The sequence below is a fragment of the Oryctolagus cuniculus genome, chromosome 9 (assembly GCF_051225735.1).
Source record: "Oryctolagus cuniculus isolate XC-2025 breed Fujian yellow rabbit chromosome 9, ASM5122573v1, whole genome shotgun sequence".
Lineage (NCBI taxonomy): Eukaryota > Metazoa > Chordata > Mammalia > Lagomorpha > Leporidae > Oryctolagus > Oryctolagus cuniculus.
Window position 1 is genome coordinate 74,486,057 of NC_142875.1, and position 20,638 is coordinate 74,506,694.

The window sequence follows — 20,638 nt, forward strand, 5'->3', positions numbered from 1 at the left end:
AGAAGTACATGCCACTTCTTGTCAGTGCATTTACCAGAACTGGTCACGTGGCTCCACCTAACTGCAAGAGGGTTTGAGGAGTAGGGAGGCACCTGAAATATTTGATAAAATATCTGATGAGCATTAACATTCTGTATCATATTAACTTCTCTAAGTCAGATTAAATATCCTCCGAGCCTCCAACAATCTGGTCTAGTAGGAAATATAACCTCTTAAGATCACTTAAGAATTCCAACTTTCTGGGTGCCAAAATGTGGAATCACTGAGTCCCTGATTGCCACAGTTTTTACCATGCTTCTCCGGCAATTCCATGTTGTTGTGGGCTGCACTGTTCCCCATGGGCCCTGAGCCCTCAACAGAAGTCCTCACTCCTACCTGCTCCCCCACTCCTTCATACAGGCCAGGCATGCAAGTAGGATCATGGTCATTGCCTTTCTGCTCCATCAATTCTACTCCTGCCGAAAGCTCAAAATTATTACATACAGTCAGGCACAATATTTCTCCTTTCCATTCTCTCCATCTCCATCCCTCTCTAATATTAGTAGCTCTCAATGAACTGGTGGGGTTGAAAAAGGGAGATGTCAGTAATAATTACTCGTATCACCCCATTACCTTGGCTTAACATTTTATCATCTGTGGTATTTTTTCTTCCTAGTTTTCTACTAATAATGCCACATCTATTTGGCTATTATTGTCTTACTTCTACTACATTATATGCTAATGGCCATCAAATTGATTTTCTGGCTCCATTCTCTTCTTTTAAAAATCATCTTGGGTACCAGTGTTGTGGCAAAAAAGGTTATGCCACCACCTGCAATGCTGACATCCTATATGTGCACCAGTTCATGTCTCAGCTGCTCCACTTCCAATCCAGTTCCCTGCTAATGTGCCTGGGAAGGCAGAGGAAGATGGCCCAACTCCTTGGGCCCTTACATCCATGTGGAAGAACAAGATGAAGCTCCTGGTGTCAGCCTGGCACAGCTCTGGCCATTGTGGCCATTTTGGGACTGTACAAGCAGATAGAAAACCTTGCTATCCTTTCCTCTCTCAGTAATTCTGCCTTTCAAATAAATAAAATAAATCTTGGGGAAGATATATGGCACCTTATTTTTAGTTCATAAAGTACCATTTTTTTTTAACTTGTGAATCATAACTAAACAAAGTTGAAAAACACTATTTTCTAATCATCAAACTTTTAAAATATTTATATATACCTAAAAGTGGAGAGAATATTATAATAAACTCCCATGTCTACATCACCTAGCTTCAACAATTACCAAATTTTGTCTACCTCATTTCATCTATATTTCCCTCATTTTTTTTTTTTTGGAGTATCTAAAAGTTTAAGGTATGATACTACTTTCTGGAGTTTTTGAAGTTTAAGATATATATATTTTTTTGACAGAGTGGACAGTGAGAGAGAGAGACAGAGAGAAAGGTCTTCCTTTGCCGTTGGTTCACCCTCCAATGGCCGCTGTGGCCAGTGTACCGCGCTGATCCGATGGCAGGAGCCAGGTACTTATCCTGGTCTCCCATGGGGTGCAGGGCCCAAGGACTTGAGCCATCCTCCACTGCACTCCCTGGCCACAGCAGAGAGCTGGCCTGGAAGAGGGGCAACAGGGAAAGAATCCGGCGCCCCGACCGGGACTAGAACCCGGTGTGCCAGCGCCGCAAGGTGGAGGATTAGCCTAGTGAGCCGCGGCACCGGCCCGAAGTTTAAGATATTATACCATTTAACTGATATGTAACTCTAATCAGCAAGAACTATGTGTTGCATAGTATTTAATGCTTAACTCATGTTAAAATGTTCCCAATGATCTCAAATTTTTTTTTCCTATAAATTGTTTGACTACAAATCCAAAATTCTCACAAGAAGGGTCATAGGCTTTTTTAAAGTAACCATTAATCTACAGTTTCACACTGCCTGTTTCTCCCTACCTCACTTGTCTATTGAAGAAACCAGGTCATTCGTCCTCTGGAATTTCCTTTCTGAATTAGGTTGATGCTGCTTAACATTATTTGCTGTCTGCCATGTGTCCTGTAGACTGGTTAATTAGACTCGGGAGCTTGAGTTGATACAAGGTCAGTAGAGCACTTCCTGGTGTAGTACATCAGGCACTCACAGTCCTGGCTGTTTCCCCAGTGCAGATGATTGACTTGCCAATTATAAAGTTCCCTTTCGATATGTTATAACATTTTTACCATCTCTGTGCATAGCTACTTATTTTACTTATGTAGAAAGTTATATGTTTTTCTAATACCATCTTACAGTATTAGCAGAAAATATTTCATGAAAAAATTTTCTCTGTTTTTTAAAAAATATTTGTTTAGTTAAGTGAAAGAGTTACAAAGAGAGTGATACACACACACCCAGGCACACACACACACACACACACATCTATTTGCTGGTCACCCCCAGATGGCTGCAATGGCCAGGGCTGGGCCAGGCTGAAGCTAGGGGCCAACAGGTTCTTGTGGGTCTCTCATCAAGTATTTGGTCATTCAGTGAGCTTTTTAAAAAAGATTTATTTTATTTAAAAATTTATTCATATAAAGAGAACAGACTTTATGCATTCCATTTTTACAGTTCTGAGAAGATAACCACACTTCCTTCACTCCCTTGTCTCCCACAGTCCCCTTCACTTCATTAGTTTTTATGAAGAGATAATATTTTTAACATTTATTTAATGAATATAAATTTCCAAAGTACAGCTTATGGATTATAATGGCTTTCCTCCCCCCCCCCCCCCATAACTTCCCTCCTACCCACAACCCTCCCCTCTCCTACTCCCTCTCCCCTTCTATTCACATCAAGATTCATTTTCAATTCTCTTTATATACAGAATATCAATTTAGTATATATTAAGTAAAGCTTTCAACAGTTTATACCCACACAGAAACACAAAGTGTAAAATACTGTTTGAGTACTAGTTATAGCATTAAATCACATTGAACAACGTATTAGGGACAGAGATCCCACATGAGGAGTAAGTGCACAGTGACTCCTGTTTTGACTTAACAAATTGACACTCTTGTTTATGGCGTTAGTAATCACCCTAGGCTCTTGTCATGAGTTGCCAAGGCTATGGAGGCCTTTTGAGTTTGCCAACTCTGATCATATTTAGACAAGGTCATAGTCAAAGTGGAAAGGTACCTCCTTCTTTGATGACCTGTTCTTTCCACTGGGATCTCACTCGCAGAGATCTTTCATTTAGATCTTTTTTTTTTTTTTTTTTGCCAGAGTGTCTTGGCTTTCCATGCCTGAAATACTCTCATGGGCTTTTCAGCCGGATCTGAATGTCTTAAGGGCTGATTCTGAGGCCAGAGTGCTGTTTAGGACATCTACAATTTTTTTTTTTTGACATGCAGAGTGGACAGTGAGAGAGAGAGAAAGAGAGAAAGGTCTTCCTTTTGCTGTTGGCTCACCCTCCAATGGCCGCTGCGGCCGGTGTGCTGTGGCCGGCGCACCACGCTTATCCAATGGCAGGAGCCAGGTACTTCTCCTGGTCTCCCTTGGGGTGCAGTGCCCAAGGACTTGGGCCATCCTCCACTGCACTCCCTAGCCACAGCAGAGAGCTGGCCTGGAAGAGGGGCAACTGGGACAGAATCCAGAGCCCTGACCAGGACTAGAACCCGGTGTGCCAGCGCCGCAAGGCGGAGGATCAGTCTAGTGAGCCGCGGCGCCAGCCAACATCTGCCATTCTATGAGTCTGCTGTGTATCCTGCTTCCCATTTTGGATCATTCTCTCCGTTTTTTATTCTATCAGTTAGTATTAGCATACACTAGTCTTGTTTATGTGATCCCTTTGACTCTTAGTCCTATCATTATGATCAGTTGTGAACAGAAGTTGATCACTTGGACTAGTGAGATGGCATTGGTACATGCCACCTTGATGGGATGAATTGGAATCCCCTGGCACGTTTCTTTTTTTTTTCTTTTTTTTTTTAACTTTTATTTAATGAATATAAATTTCCAAAGTACGATTTATGGATTACAATGGCTTCCCCCCCATACCGTCCTTCCCACCCACAACCCTCCCCTTTCCCACTCCCTCTCCCCTTCCATTCACATCAAGATTCATTTTCGATTATCTTAATATACAGAAGATCAGCTTAGTATACATTAAGTATGGATTTCAACAGTTTGCTCCCACACAGAAACATAAAGTGAAAAATAATAGATGATTTTTTTTAAATGATGATGAAATCAGAGCAGACCTATTGTCATGTTTAATCCCAGTGAGAGTCAAGTTGGGAATTGATAATTTCTTTTTTTTTTTTTTTTTTTTTTTTACAGAGGATCAGTTTAGTGTGCATTAAGTAAGGATTTCAATAGTTTGCACCCCCATAGAAACACAAAGTGAAATATATTGTTTGAGTACTCGTTATAGCATTAAATCTCAATGTACAGCACATTAAGGATAGAGATCCTACATGAGGAGTAAGTGCACAGTGACTCCTGTTGTTGACTTTACCAATTGACACTCCTGTCTATGGCATCAGTAATCTCCCTATGCTCCAGTCATGAGTTTCCAAGGCTATGGAAGCCCTCTGAGTTCTCCAACTCTTATCTTGTTTAGACAAGGTCATAGTCAAAGTGGAGGTTCTCTCCTCCCTTCAGAGAAAGGTACCTCCTTCTTTGAAGACCTGTTCTTTCCACTGGGATCTCACTCGCAGAGATCTTTTACCAGAGTGTCTTGGCTTTCCATGCCTGAAATACTCTCATGAGCTTTTCAGCCAGCTCTGAATGCCTTTAGGGCTGATTCTGAGGCCAGAGTGCTATTTAGGACATCTGCCATTCTATGAGTCTGCTGAGTATCTCACTTCCCATGTTGGATCACTCTCCCCTTTATTTACTCCATCGGTTAGCGTTAGCAGGTACTAGACTTGTCTATGTGCTCCCTTTGACTCCCAGTCCCTCCACCATGACCAACTGTGAACTGAAATTGATCACCTGGAACAGTGAGATGGCATTGGTACATGCCACCTCGATGGGATTGAATTGGAATCCCCTGGTATGCTTCCAACTCCACCACTTGGGGCAAGTCAGCCTGAGCATGTCCCAAATTATACATCTCTTCCCTCTCCCATTCCCACTCCCATGTTCAACAGGGATCACATTTCAGTTAATTTTCAACACTTAAGAATAACTGTCCCTGGCACGTTTCTAACTCTACCATTTGGGGCAAGTCTGATTGAGCATGTCCCACACTGTACAACGAAGAGATAATTTTAATCTACTCTATATCACAGGTTTAATTAGCCACTAGCCATAATATTAGACAAATAAAAAGTAGAAAAACCACATTTCCACAGGAGTATAAACAAGGGCTGAAAATGATAATCATATCCCAAAATATCCATTTTGTTCCTGAACATTATTTTGTGTTCTATATTAACTGCCACATATCAGAGAAAATGTATGATATTTGTCTTTTTGAGGCTGGCTTATTTCACTAAGCATAGTGGTTTCCAGTCGCATCCATTTTGTTGTAAAATACAATATTACATTTTTTTTGGTTGAGTAGTAGTGCAGAGTGTATAAATATGTTTTCTTTATGCAGTCATCAGTTGATGGACATCTGCATTCATTCCACATCTTAGCTATTGTGAGTTGAGTTACAAAAAACATGGGGGTACAAATAACTCTTTCATATGCTCATTTCATCTCATTTGGGTAAATTCCCGGGAATTCAATGGCTGGATCGTACAGATCTATTTTCAGATCTCTGAGGAATCTCCATATTGTCTTCCATAATGCTTGTACTAGTTTACATTCTCATAAACAACGGATTAGGATACATTTTTCCCCACAACCTCAACAGCATTTACTGTTTCTTGATTTATGGATTTTAGCAATTCTAACTGCAGTTAGATGAAACCTCATTGTGTTTTTTTTTTTAACTTTTATTTAATGAATATAAATTTCCAAAGTACAGCTTATGGATTACAATGGCTTCCCCCCCATAACGTCCCTCCCACGTGCAACCCTCCCCTTTCCCACTCCCTCTCCCCTTCCATTCACATCAAGATTCATATTTCAATTCTCTTTATATACAGAAGATCAGTTTAGCATACATTAAGTAAAGATTTCAACAGTTTGCTCCCACACAGAAACATAAAGTGAAAAATACTGTTTGAGTACTAGGTATAGCATTAAATCTCAATGTACAGCACACTAAGGACAAAGATCCTACATGAGGAGTAAGGGCACAGTGACTCCTGTTTTTGACTTAACAAATTGACACTCTTGTTTATGGCATCAGTAATCACCCTAGGCTCTTGTCATGAACTGCCAAGGCTATGGAAGCCCCCTGAGTTCACTGACTCTGATCATATTTAGACAAGGCCATGGTCAAAGTGGAAGTTCTCTCCTCCCTTCAGAGAAAGGTACCTCCTTCTTTGATGACCCGTTCTTTTATGGTTTTAATTTGCATTTTCCTGATGGCTAGTGATCCTGAACATTTTTTCATGTGTCTGCTGGCCATTTGTATTTCATCCTTTGAAAATGCATGCGCATGTCCTTTGCCCCTTTCTTAACTGGATTGTTTGTTTTGCTGTTGTTGAGTTTACTGAGCTCTTTATAGATTCTGGATAGTAATCCTTTATCAATTTCACAGTTTGAAAATATTTTCTCCCATTTTGTCAGTTGCCTCTTCACTTGTTGAGTGTTTCCTTTGCTGTGAAGAAGCTTATTAACGTGCTGTAATCCCATTTGTCTATTTTGTTGTTATTGGCTATGCTTTGGGGTCTTATTCAAGAAGTTTTGGCCTATTACATTGTCTTGCAGAACTCCCTGATGTTTTTCTCTAGTAATCTGATGGTATCCAGGCATAGATTTTGAACCTTGATCCATTGTAAGTTCATTTTTCTATAAAGTGTAAGGCAGGGGTCTTGTTTAATACCTCTGCATGTGGAGATCTAATTTTCCCAGCACTATTTGTTGAAGAGACAGTTTTTGCTGCAGGGATTGATTTTAGCTCATTTCTCAAAGATTAGTTAGTTGTAGATGGATGGGTTAATTTTTGGGTTTTCTAATCTGTTCCATTGGTATACATGTCTGTTTTTGTGCCAGTTCCAGGATGTTTTGATTATAACTGACCTATAGTATGTCTTGAAATCTACTATTGTTATGCCTCCTGTTTTTGTTGTTTAAGATTGCTTTAGCTATTTGGGATCTCTTGTGTTTCCATGTGACTAATAGCATTGTTTTTTCTAGATCTGAGGAGAATGCCATTGGTATTTTGATTGGGATCACATTGATTCTGTAAGTTGCTTTGGGTAGTATGGACATTTTGATGACATTAATACTTACAATCCACAAACCAGAAGATTTTCAACTCTCTTTGTGTCTTCTTCTATTTCTTTCTTTAATATTTTGTAATCCTTACTATAAAGGCTTTTCACATCCTTGGTTAAATTTATTCCAAGGTATTTAAAATTTCTGTAGCTATCATGAATGAGATTTATCTTAGAAGTTCTTTCTCAGCCATGGAATTTTATATACAAAAGCTTTTGATTTTTGTGTGTTGGTTTTATATCTTGCAAATTTACCAAACTCTATTATGAGTTCCATTAGTCTCTTAGTGGAGTCTTTTGGCTCTCCTATATATAGAATCATGTCATTGACCAAATGGGATAATTTGAGTTTCTTCTTTTCAATTCGTATCCCTTTGATTTCTTTTTCCTGCTTAATGACTCTGGCTAAAACTTCCAGATCTATATTGAATAGCAGTGGTGAAAGTGGGCATCCTTATCTGGTTCTGAATTACTTTATTTATTTGAAAATCAGAGTTAGAGAGAGAAAGAGGGAGGGACACACAGAGAAAGATCATCCTTCTGGTTGTTCACTCCCCAAATGCTGCAATAACTGAGCCTGGGCCAGACTGATGCCAGGAGCCAGAAGTTTCATCCAGGTCTCCCATGTGAGTACAGAGTCCCAAGCTCTTGGCCCATATTCTGTTGCTTTTCCAAGTGCATTAACAGGGAGCTGGATTGGAATTGGAGCAACTGGGACACAAACTGCTGCCCATATAGTATACTGGCATTACAGGAGGCAGCCTAACACACTATGCCACAACATCAGTCCCATTCAGTGAACATTTAAGAGTTTACTCTAGGGGGCCGGCGCTGCGGCTCAGCGGGTTAATGCCCTGGCCTGAGGCGCTGGCATCCCATATGGATGCCAGTTCTAGTCCCACTGCTCCTCTTCCGATCTAGCTCTCTGCTTTGGCCTGGGAAAGCAGTAGAGGATAGCCCAAGTCCTTGGGCCCCTGCACCCATGTGGGGGACCTGGAAGAGGCTCCTGGCTTTGGATTGGTGCAGCTCCGGCCATTGCGGCCATCTGGGGAGTGAACCAGCAGATGGAAGACCTCTCTCTCTGTCTCTACCTCTCTCTGTAACTCTCTTTCAAATAAATAAAATAAATCTTTTAAAAAAAGAGTTTAAGCAACATCATTACCAAGTTCAAGAAAACAATTTTTAAAATATTGACTTATAGCCATTTTAACAAAAGTTTAAATATTGACCTTAGCCATAGCCTATAACTTTAAAGATATTCATAGTTCAGCCACAAACTTCCTTTTTGTCATCTTTATTATTTTATTTTATCTTATCTTTATTTTATTAATTTTACTTATTCATTTTATTGATAAGCAGGACACAACTTACCACAGGCTTTTAAAGGAAGGCATCTACCACCTTCTGAGTTCTTTTTGTCTAAATCCAGCCCATCCTGCATCACTAACTCTCCATGAAGTCTTGTTTGGTTCCTGGCAGCCTGTTCCTCTACCCATCAGCTAGGGCACTGGAGTATGTTCTAGTCTTTGCTGATATCTCACACAGCTGTCTGTTAACTTGTCGCTCCCCCTCTTCGTGGAGGAATGACACTAAACCCTTCCTAGGTTTCCTATCCGAGTCACGGCACCATTATGCCTCCTAGGCTTCCTATCCGAGTCACGGCACCATTATGTCGCTCCCCCTCTTCGTGGAGGAACGACACAGGACCCTGCGCTGTTCTTTTGTCTGCTCGGCCCTCCCCGGGTTTGCTGCTGGTTCTTCCCCGGTTGGCTACCGACCCTTCCACCTCCGTGGAAGGGCGGTTCCCCCTGCCACTTTCCCCACTTCCACGGGGGAGCGGCACACCGCCAGCCAGCTCTCTCGGGGGCTGCTCAGGTGTTCCTTCAGATAGATGTTCCTGGTGCATGTTGTCTCTCTCCTCCTTTATAGTCCTCTTCCACCAATCCCAACTCTGCTACCCACACGCCGAGTACGCTGCTCTCCTCCAATCAGGAGCAGCTCCTGCAGCTTATTGGTTGAACTGGAGGCAGCTGTGTAGAAGCTGTTTACTCCTCTCCCAGCGCCATATTGTGGGAGAGCAGATGCATAGAATAAGTCTTAATTCGAGTAACTTAGTCTAGTCTGAGTTGCTCCCCACATTAACTGCTACTTATCATTTAAGACCTTTGAGATTTTCACATGCTTGACTCTTATTTTTTTATTTTTAAGGTTTACTCATTTGAAAGATTTACAGAGAGATAGACACACACACACACACACACACACACACACAGAAGGGGGAAAGCCGAAGCCATGAGCCAGGAGCTTCATCCAGGACTCCCACATGGGTGGCAGGGGCCCAAACACTTGGACCATCTTCTGCTACTGTTCCCAGGCCATTAACAGGGAGCTGGATCAGAAGTGGAGCAGCTGGGACATGAATTGGTGCCCATATGGTTTGCCAGTTCCACTACCTTCACCCATTATGCCACAATACCAGCCCCTTGACGTCACACGTCTTCTATTGAACTCTAAGCTACTTGGGGTCTCCTAGTGAGTTCAATGTCGTTAACTGAGCTAGGTACTGCTTGTAGTAGCTTATCAATATCCTTTAATGGATACAAGCTATGTGGTTGACTGGTAGTAAGAGCAATATTGAAAAACTGAAGGGCAGAAAACATTTACATTTATTACTTCTGTGTATTGATTGAATTCTACTCACCCCAAATCAGTATGTTGAAATCTTAGCCTCCATTACCTCAGAATGAAACAGCGTTTGGAGATAAGTTTTTAAAAGAGGTCTTCTGACTGCATCTTAGCCTAATGTACTGCATCCTAGCCCAATTAAGTGGTGGCTTTACAAAAATGGAAAGCTGGGACACAGGTAGGTGAGGAGGGAAGACCACATGAAGATACAGAGAGAAGATAATTATCTGCAAGCCCAGGAAAGAAGCCTCAGAAGAAATCAACTCGCTGACATCTTGATCTTGGGGTGCCAGCCTCTAGAATGGTGGTGGGAAAATCTGTCACTTAAGTCACCCAGTCTGTGAAACTTTGTTATGGCAGCTCCAGTAAACTAAGACACTTCTCTTTTTCTGAGTACAGGCAGTGTTTCCTCCACGTTGGTGAGGAAATGTAATGATGTGCAAGTCCTCATCTGCATGCTTAGAAACTCTTAAGCCTGGGTGCCTTTAAAATAATTTGGGGAGGTTTAAGAAATTCTGATTCCATGGGGGGCTATTGTGCAGTGAGAGTGGAGAACAGGAGGTTTAGGGCCACTTCCCTGCCTTTTCCTCATATATGGTGTTTGGTGGCCTGGAATGGAAACCTTGTTTTCTCTATTAGTAATATGGACCTTATATATTCAGTGTTGCACCTACATGGGAGGTTCCTGACATGTGGGAAGCCAGTGGTCCTTGCAAGCATCAGGAAATGTGAGACAGACAGTGAGACCCCAGGGAGGCAAAGAACAGAAGGATTATCTCACACTTTATTATTTTTTCTCTTTTAAATGAGATGTAGGCTGTAGTCACAGGAAGAAATATGATTTACATTTTATATGAAAATGTAATGTGTTATCTGAAAGATTTTCATGAAAATTCATTTCTTTGAAGACAGGCTAATCCAAAGCCCAGACTGCTCCCAAGATGTCCCGTTAGATTTTATAAAGTGAATTCAATATCCTACATTTCTGCAAGTTAAATTTCTTAGTCTGCTCTAAGGTCTTTAACACTAAATAAAAATGGAATCCATTTCCTTGACAAACACTGTTATGATGTCATTTACTTCTTTTTTCTGATATGCTTTGGATAGAAAAATTTTTTAAAGATTTTGTTTATTTGAAAGGCAGAATTACAGACATGCAGAGGGAGAGACAGAGAGAAAGGTCTTCCATTCACTGGTTCATTCTCCAACTGGCTGCAATGGCTGGAGAATGGGCTGATCAGAAGCCAGGAGCCAGGAGCCAGGAGCTTCTTCCAGGTCTCCCATGTAGGTACAGGGGTCCAAACACTTGAACCATCTTCTACTGCTTTCCAAGGCCATAAGCAGGGAGCTGGATTAGAAGAGGAGCAGCCGGGACACGAACCAGCCCCTATATGGGATGCCAGTGTCACAGCCCGAGGCTTAGCTACTACACCACAGTGCCAACCCCTGGATAAAAATTTAACTAGCACAAAAATCTCTTTTGTTTCTTAGCTGTTTGAATGTCTTTTTCTTTGCCTTAAAAAACTTACTGATTCACTAATTTGGTAAGGAGAAGAGAGTTTGTATTGTTCTTTGACCAAAAATTTATTTATTCCAAATTTCTCCTGAAATGATTGAAAAAGCTCTCTTAGACCCTGCTGTTCCCCTGCTCCTACCTTAGTCTTGTTTCTGTGCTCACAGCTCCTACTAGGACTGTCAGGGGCAGACATGGATCCAGAGGACTGGACACTTGCTTCTCACATACTTTTCTTTTCCTTCTTGTAACCTTTTCTCAGTGCTGCTTGAGAGGAAGGGAGAAACATTTTATCAATTTTACATTAGTTGTGAAAATCTTTATTTTCAGGGCTGGCACTGTGGCTTAGTAAGGTGAGGTTTTTTTTGTTTGTTTGTTTAAGATTTATTTATTTATTTGAAAGGCAGTGTTACAGAGAGGCAGAGGCAGAAAAAGAGCAAAAGAGAGAGATCTTCCATCTGTTGGTTCACTCTCTAAATGGCCGCAATAGCCAGAGTTGGGCTGATCTGAAGCCAGCAGCCAAGGGCTTCTTCCAGATCTCCCACATGGGTGCAGGAACCTAAGGACTTGAACCATCCTCTGCTGCTTTCCCAGGCACATTAGCAGGGAGCTGCATCTGAAGTTGAGCAGCTGGGATTTGAAACGTGCCCACATGGGATGCCTGCACTGCAGGCAGCAGTTTTACCCACTAGGCCACAGTGATGGCCCCTAAAGAAAAGAGTTACACAGAGAGAGAAGAAGAGGAAGAGACAGAGTGGTCTTCCATCTGCTGGTTCACTGCCTAGTTGGCTGCAACAGCCAGAGCTATGCCGATCTGAAGCCAGGAGCCAGGAGCCTCCTCCAGGTCTCCCATGTGGGTGCAGGGGCCCAAGGACATGGAAAATCCTCCACTGCTTTCCCAGGCTATAGCAGAGAGCTGGATTGGAAGTGGAGCAGTCGAGACTTGAACTGGCACCCAAGTGGGATGCTGGCATTGCAGGTGGTGGCTTTACTTGCCACAGTGCCGGCCCCAACAAATAAATCTTAAAAAGATCTTTATTTTCCTGTTTCTGGGTACTTCAAAAATTCATGGAAAATGGAATTAAGAGATAAATTTATTTTAGTGCAAAAAGTTTAGAATCCGTGCATAATTTTATCATTAAGCATTTCCATAAACATTTTGAGATACTTTTTGGTGTCTTAGTGCATTTTGGGGTTGCTATAGCAAACTATTTAAGGCTGGGTACTTTTTAAGGGGCAAAGTTTATTTAGCTCACAGTCTTGGAGGCTGAAAGTCCAAGATTTTGTGGTCCCATTAGTTTGTCTCTGGTGAGGGTCTTCTGGCTGTATTGTGACATGGTAGATAGCACAACACAGTGGCAAGTGCATCTGAGGGCACCTGCCTGTCTCTCAGTTTCCCCTTCTTGTAAAGACACCACTTATATTGGGATAGGGTGAGTTAAGATAACCTCATTTTCACATAATTACCTCTTTTAAAAACTTGTCTCCAAATACTGTCACATTCTAAGGTACTGGTAGCTAAGATTTCAACATATGAATTTGGAGGGATATAATTCAGCCCACAACCAGAAGTAATAAATGTAAATGTTTTCTGCCCTTCAGTTTTTCAATGTTGCTCCTACCACCAGTCAACTTCACAGCTCGTATCCATCAAAGGATATTAATAAGGTACTATAAGCAGTGCATAGCTCAATTAATAAGATTGAATTCACTAGGAGACCCTAAGTAGCTTAGAGTGCAATAGAAGAATCAAGTGGAAAATGTGCAAGAGAGATTCAGGGTGATTACTTATAACATGCCCATTTCGCAAGTACTAAACTAATGCCAGGAGAGCTGCAAGTCCCGAGAAACAGCACTAATCCATTTGGAAGGTGTGAGCCCTAGTATCTTTTTTTTTTTTTTTGGACAGGCAGAGTGGACAGTGAGAGAGACAGAGAGAAAGGTCTTCCTTTGCCGTTGGTTCACCCTCCAATGGCCGCCATGGCTGGCGCGCTGCAACCAGCACACAGCGCCGATCCGATGGCAGGAGCCAGGTGCTTTTCCTGGTCTCCCATGGGGTGCAGGGCCCAAGCACTTGGGCCATCCTCCACTGCACTCCCTGGCCACAGCAGAGAGCTGGCCTGGAAGAGGGGCCACCGGGACAGAATCTGGCACCCTGACCGGGACTAGAAACCGGTGTGCCAGCGCCGCAAGGTGGAGGATTAGCCTAGTGAGCTGCGGCGCCGGCCGAGCCCTAGTATCTTGACCACTTCCCACTAGGTCATACTGCATGGTTGTTCCACTACTTCTCAATGTTGCCAAACTGGGAACTGAACTTACACTACATGGAACTTTGGTGGACAAACCACATCCAGACCATAGCATCTGGATGTGACCTAAGAGATCCTAGCCCTTCTCCTAGAGTCCATTCAAGTATCCCCAAAAGATATTCACAGAAGCCACAACTATAGATGTGGAAGCAAGATGTATCTTGGGACTAGACAGCAGAACTATGAGCCTGGTTGCCTTGTTAAAGAGACAGAAGCAATTGTTGATTCTCTCCCTTCACTCCAACCTTGGTTGGATTCACTCATATGGCATCCTTTACAGCACAATGATACTTTAAAAAGCTAGGAAACATATCTGTATAATTATAGGTCTTTCTCCTCCATACTGTAAACTCACAAGAATAAGCAGTACCTGACTTTATCCCCAATCTAAACTGAGTTTACTATAGTGCCATGTACATAGCAGATAGGTAGCCAAATACCAATCAAATATGTGGGAAAAGAAATCAAGGAGTGAATTTCTAAACCATTGCAAAGGAATAGTAAGATTAGCTGTTACACGTGGCTGTCTGACCACCACTGCTTTTCCTTCTTGCAAGTTGACATTGCTGTCCTGGTGGTTCTGGTGATTCATGTGCCATTCTGTGCCATTCACCAACCACGGAACCCTGCGGACATCTAGTTTGGATGTGGAACTATTTTGTGGGGAGTATTCTGCACAGTTGCTTTTCCTCAGACCACCCTGGGTATAGATAAAATCTGCACTCATAAACACCTATTTCATCTATAACTGTAGAGGCAGTTCTGGCATGAACATAATTTGCGACTGAGTGCCACTCACATAGCATATTAGGCTTTATGTGATTTAGCTGTATGCCCGACCCTGGGCTGCTTTGACTGTCAGACTCTCATCTGTCTGCCTCTACTGAACTGCTGCCTCTGTTTACCACCTTGCTCATTAAGCTATGTTATTCATTGACTTCTGCTATTTATGTTGTCTTCTGTGATGGGAGTAGCAAGTGCCCAGAGATGTGGAAGAGTACTGGGTGCTGGGGTCTCTCACTCATTAAAGGCAGGTTGATGTCACCAGAGCTTGACTTGCTTGTTAATTTTGCTTTCTTTTGTGTCTGCCACTTTGAATGCCTGCATCTCATTTTGGAGTGCTGGTTCCAGTCCCCACTACTCTGCTTCCCATCTAGGATTCTTGCTAATGCATTCTGCGAGTCAGCTCATGATGGCTCAAGTGCATGGGTCTCTGCCCTTCATGTAGCAGGCCAGGTGGAATTCCGGGCTCTTAATTTCAGCCTGGCCCAGACCTGGCTGTTGCAGGTATTTGAGGGAGTAAATAAGTGGATAGAAGATATCTCTCTCACTCTCCCTCTTGCTCTTTCTCTAGCTTTGCCCTTCAAATAGATGGAAAATAAACATTTTTTAAAAAGACTCACTGATCATCAATGCACAGAGTACCCAAACATAAAAAAATACATTTTTAAAAAAAAAAAATAAAGAACTACGGAGCCTGGAGACTTGAGTATGTAGCAGTTCTGAGGTCAGTTGGGATAATATGTCAGTTTCTTTATACTAATTATTTTAAGCACAACAAAGTCATTTCTAAGCTCACATAGTTCGAAAGCTTAATTAGGTTTTATTCAGTTCTCCCTAGAAAGGAACTCACTTTGCCTTGGTGTTGTTTCCTTGTTGCCTGTACTTTATCCCATAATTCTGCAGGAATGTTAATACTTGAATAATACTTATTACTGGGTAAAAGCCTCATCTCATATTACTGAGCTCTTATCTCAGCTCTCAAACCCTCAACAAGAGATGGTGCCACCAGTCTTGACCCCAAATTTCCTTTCTTAGTGATATCTCACCTCCTGCTCTGAAATATGAGAGCCACCCACCAGGAAAATTCGATAGGAGAAACATGTCTAAATTCTTAAAGATTACTCTTTTTCTAAACAATCTGTGTTCTGCCTTTATGGATGACTTTTACAATCAGATTCACATGCCATTTGTTCTAGTTTATAGCTCCCACTTTATGAAAAAATCATGACCCTTGCCTGTGGTTTGCAGTTCAAGTAGTGTACAAATATTAAAGACCAAGAGTGTGGGTGAGGAGTGAGGGTTCAAATAGCATATCCTCTCCTTTATTTAAAATAGTGTAAATATTTCTTTTTAAATTTATTTTTAAAAGTTATGTACGACCTTGGAGTGAGGTGCTGAAGTGGGTTTGTATTTGCTTGTGAGAGTCATTTGTTAAGATTCAGGAATTTATTGAGCAAGTTGATCTTGAAGAGGGCTGCATTGGGAGCTGATGCTGATTTGGCACTGTGCTTCTTCAGAGAGCAGGTTGTTAAAGTATACCAGCACAGCATGAGCAGGATTGATTTGCCAAATCCTGCTCTCCCCAGAAAAGTTTTTAGTTCCACAAATGCATTATTAAGTATGGTTTCCTGACACCTGGTGCTTTGCTTTCCCCTGTCCCTCCCTCAGGCTAGTCAACACTAGCCTGTGGGTGCACCTTTGATATGCAAAGCAAGCAAGCAGAACCCGCACCTGCACCATCTCTTTTATTGGCTCTCTGGGCCACTATCCACCTGCCCTAATCGCCCCAGGGTCAGCTCCCAGACACCTAGATAATAACACAGAGCTCAGTGACCTGACTTAATCCAGTTCATCTGAAACCTGCTTACTCTAACCATTCCTTCCTACAGAAGTCACAATAGGGTTTGATACATGGTGCAGGAGGTAAAGACGCTGCCTGCAATGGCCCCATCCTGTATGCACACCAGTTCAAGTCCTAGCTGCTCCACTTTTGATGGATCTCCCTGGAGACAAAATTGGGCTCCTTCCACTCTTATGAAAGATGCATATGGAGTTTGATTTACCTGGCTTCCTGGCCATTGTGGAAGATCTCTCTCTCTCTCTCTCTCTCTCTCTCTCTCTCTCTCAAATAAATACATAAATCTGAACACCCCTTCCCTGAAATAAAGATAAAATAAATAAAGAAAGTAACAATTTTCTCCTCCACTCCTCTGTCACCTGACCTGCCCTGGTGTTTCTCCATACAACCTTCTGTGGTGTGGTGTTCCTTCTCCCATTGGAATCTGTGAGTATAATGTGCATATTTTTAACAGCTGTCATTTTCTGATCTGTTGGCATTGCCATACCCGAATAATGAAAATCTACATTTAAAAACACCATGTCACTTTTGGATTAAGATAGTGGTGTAGGAGAAGATAGTTTTAAAAAAGTGGAGAGAGCACAGTCTCAGGTAAGAGATAGGGAGAAAACAGCAAAGGAAATTCCACACAAATTAGAGGGACACAGTGGACTACGTGGAGGGTGTGGACACACACAACTCAGGACCCCAGAAGCCAAGAGCCTCTGCACAAGCTTTGGAGAAAGGAACCAGACTGTAGCAGCCCAGTCCACTGGCTATAAAGCTACAGGAAAAGCTGGAAGGGAATCTGACCTGGACCCTGTGGGGGATAGTGTACCTGCCAAACTAGAGAGGAAAAAAATGGGGGGGATGAGGACAAGTTTCTTTCTCCCTGATCACCCTGCAATGGGCATCCTGTAATAAGCCAATACACAGTGGGCACCATTTTGAACATATGTAACAGCTGCTGCAGCTCATGTCAATGCCCAACGACCAGCCAAGTGGAGACTCCTGTGTCTGGTTGTGAGAGTTGATGGGGGGCTGGGTGCTTGTGACTCTGGGAGGCTTGTGTACCAAGACTGTGAAAACACTGAGACTGTGTAGCTTTGAAAACACTGAAGCTGTATGGGAAGGTTTAGGGTGTGGCTGGGACTTTCAGCAGTCACTGTGGGAGGCTCCACATGCTCAGGGCTCCCTCGTTCCCTGGTGAGGGACATTGCTGGGGAATTTTCTAACACTGAAGACTGCACAGATCCTTTGTGTGGTACTTGTGGAAGTGTGGATAAATATACCCACTGGGGCTAGCGCCTAGGCATTGGTCTCTTTGAGGAGAGGAAATGAGCTGAAACTACACCAACAGAAGAAAAACTCCCATCTATTTTTTTTAAAAAAGAGGAGATTTACCATGCACAACCTGGGTGTCACTTTAACACTCCATTCACCCCGGAGCACTGAAGAAAACTCCCAGGCCACACTTACCACATGCCTCTAGGTACTCCCTTAAAGCAGACACTCCACTAATCCATGCAGACATAGTTCAAAGATAAAAGCTGCCACAGCAAAAACAACAACAACAACAACAAAAACAAAAAAAACAAAGAAGAAACCAACAAGCATCTCCAAAAATGCCAAATTATAAATGCACCAATTAAAGAAACAAGAATAAGGAACACAAAATGATGCCCCTAAAAGAATACAACACTTCAATACTAGATTGTGAAGATGAAGAGTTTGAAGAAATGCAAGAAATGGAATTCAAAAAATTTATCATAAGTTTACATAGAAGTAATCAGCAAATGTATGAATTAATGGGCTCCGTACTTGACATGAAAAAAAATTTCTGCCACGAAATTGAGATCTTAAAGAGAAAGCAAAATGAGATCTTGGAAATGAAGAATTCAATAGAACAAGTAAAAAAATGCAATGGAAAGCCTCAACAACAGAATCAGTAAAGCAGTAAAAGAATATACAACATAGAAGATAAAGCACAGGAAATTATACAGTCAAACCAAGAACAAGAAGAGGAAATTGAAAACCAAAAAACAGTGCTGGGAATCTACAGGATACTGTCAAATGAACTACCATACAGGTTCTAGGAGTTCCTGAAGGTGTGGAAAGTAAGAAAGGATTAGAGGCCTTTTTAGTGAAATACTAACAGAAATCTTCCCTAATTTGGAGAAAGAAAGGGACATCCAAATACACAAAGCACATTAAACTCCTAATAGATATGACCAGAAAAGATATTCACTACAACACGTAGTAATCAAAATCACTATGGAAAACAGAAAGAAAAGATTCTAAAATGTGCATGGGAGAAATGCCAGATACTTTCAGAGTATCTACAATTAGACTCACAGCAGACTTCTTGTCAGAAACACTACAGGGTAGGAGAGAATGGCGAGATATATCCCAAGTCTTAAGAGAAAAAAAAAGTCAACCTAGAATACTGAACCCTGCAAGGCTCTCATTTATGAATGAAGGTAGAATAAAGATATTCCATAACAAACAAAAAATGAAAAAATTTGTCACCATCTGTCCAGCCTTGCAAAAGATGCTTAAGGATGTGCTGCACACAGAAAAATGGTCGTTACTATGAAAGAAGGTAAAGGAAAAAAATCTCCATTAAATGTAGAAAGGAAATACAAAGTAAAAAATAAGAATATTTATGGAAAAATGGCAGGGCAAAGTTGTTACTTATCAGTAGTCACCTTGAATCTAATGGTCTGAACTCTCCAGTTAAAAGTCACCGACTGGATGAATGGATTAAAAAACAAAGCCCATCTATTTGCTGCCTACAAGAAACACATCTCATCAACAAAGATACACTCAGACTGAAAGTGAAAGAATGGAAAAAGATATTCCATGCTAACAAAAAGCAAAAATAGCTGGGGTAGTTATCCTAATATCAGACAAAGTAGACTTTAACACAACAACTGTTAAAAGAGACAAAGAAAGGTACTATGTAATGGTTAAGCGACCAATTTAACAGGAAGATGTAACTATTATAAATGTATATGCACCTTAATACAGAGCACCTGGCTATTTAAAAGAAATGTTAAGGGATCTAAAGGGATCTATAGGCCAAATGGACCTAACAGATATCTACAGAACTTTCCATCCTATGGTTGCAGAATACACATTCTTCTCAGCAGAAAAGAACTTGGAACTTTCTTTAGGATTTCTCTGGTCCATAAATCAAGTCTCAGCAAATTAAAAAAAATCAAATCATACTATGCTTTTTCTCAGACCACAATGGAATGAAGCTGGAAATCATCAACTTAGGAATCTCTAGATCACATGCATACACATGGAGACTGAACAACATGCTCCTGAATGACCAGTGGGTCATTGAAGAAATCAAAGGAGAAATCAAAAAATTTCTAGAAATAAATGAAGATTACAATACAACATACCAAAACTTATGGGATATAGCAAAAGCAGTGTTAAGAGGAAAGTTTATAGCAATTGGTGCCTATGTCAAGAAACTGTAAAAATAAATGAGCATTAGGATCTGAGGGATCTAGAAAAACAACAGCAAACCAAACCCAAAACTAGTAGGAGAAAAGAAATAATTAAAATTAGAGCAGAAATCAATAAAATCAAAATTAAAAAAATACAAATGATCAGCAAAACAGAGATAATTTTTTGAAAAAATACACAAAATTGACACACCATTGGCCCAACTAACCAAAAAAGGAGAAAGACGATCCAAATTAATAAAATTAGAGATGAAAAAGGTAATGTAACAACAGACACCACAGAAATAAAAAGAATCATCAGAAATTACTACAAAGAGCTGTATGCCAACAAACTGGGAAACACAGAAGAAATGGATAGATTTCTGGACATATACAACCCAACTAAATTGAGCCATTAAAACATAGAAAACCTAAACAGATCCATAACCAAGACAGAAATTGAATCAGTAATAAAGATCCTCCCAAGAAAGAAAAGCCCAGAACAGAATGGATTTCCTGCTGAATTCTACCAGAAATTTAAAGAACTAAGTCTAATTCTTGTCAGGTTATTCAAAACAATCAAAAGAGAGGGAATCCTCCCAAATTCTAACTATGAAGCCAGAAGAACATTAATTCCTAAACCTGAAAAAGATGCAACTGAGAAAGAGAACTACAGACCAATTTCTCTGATGAACATAGATGCAAAAATCCTCAATAAAATGCTAGCCAATGGAATCCAACAACACATCAGAAA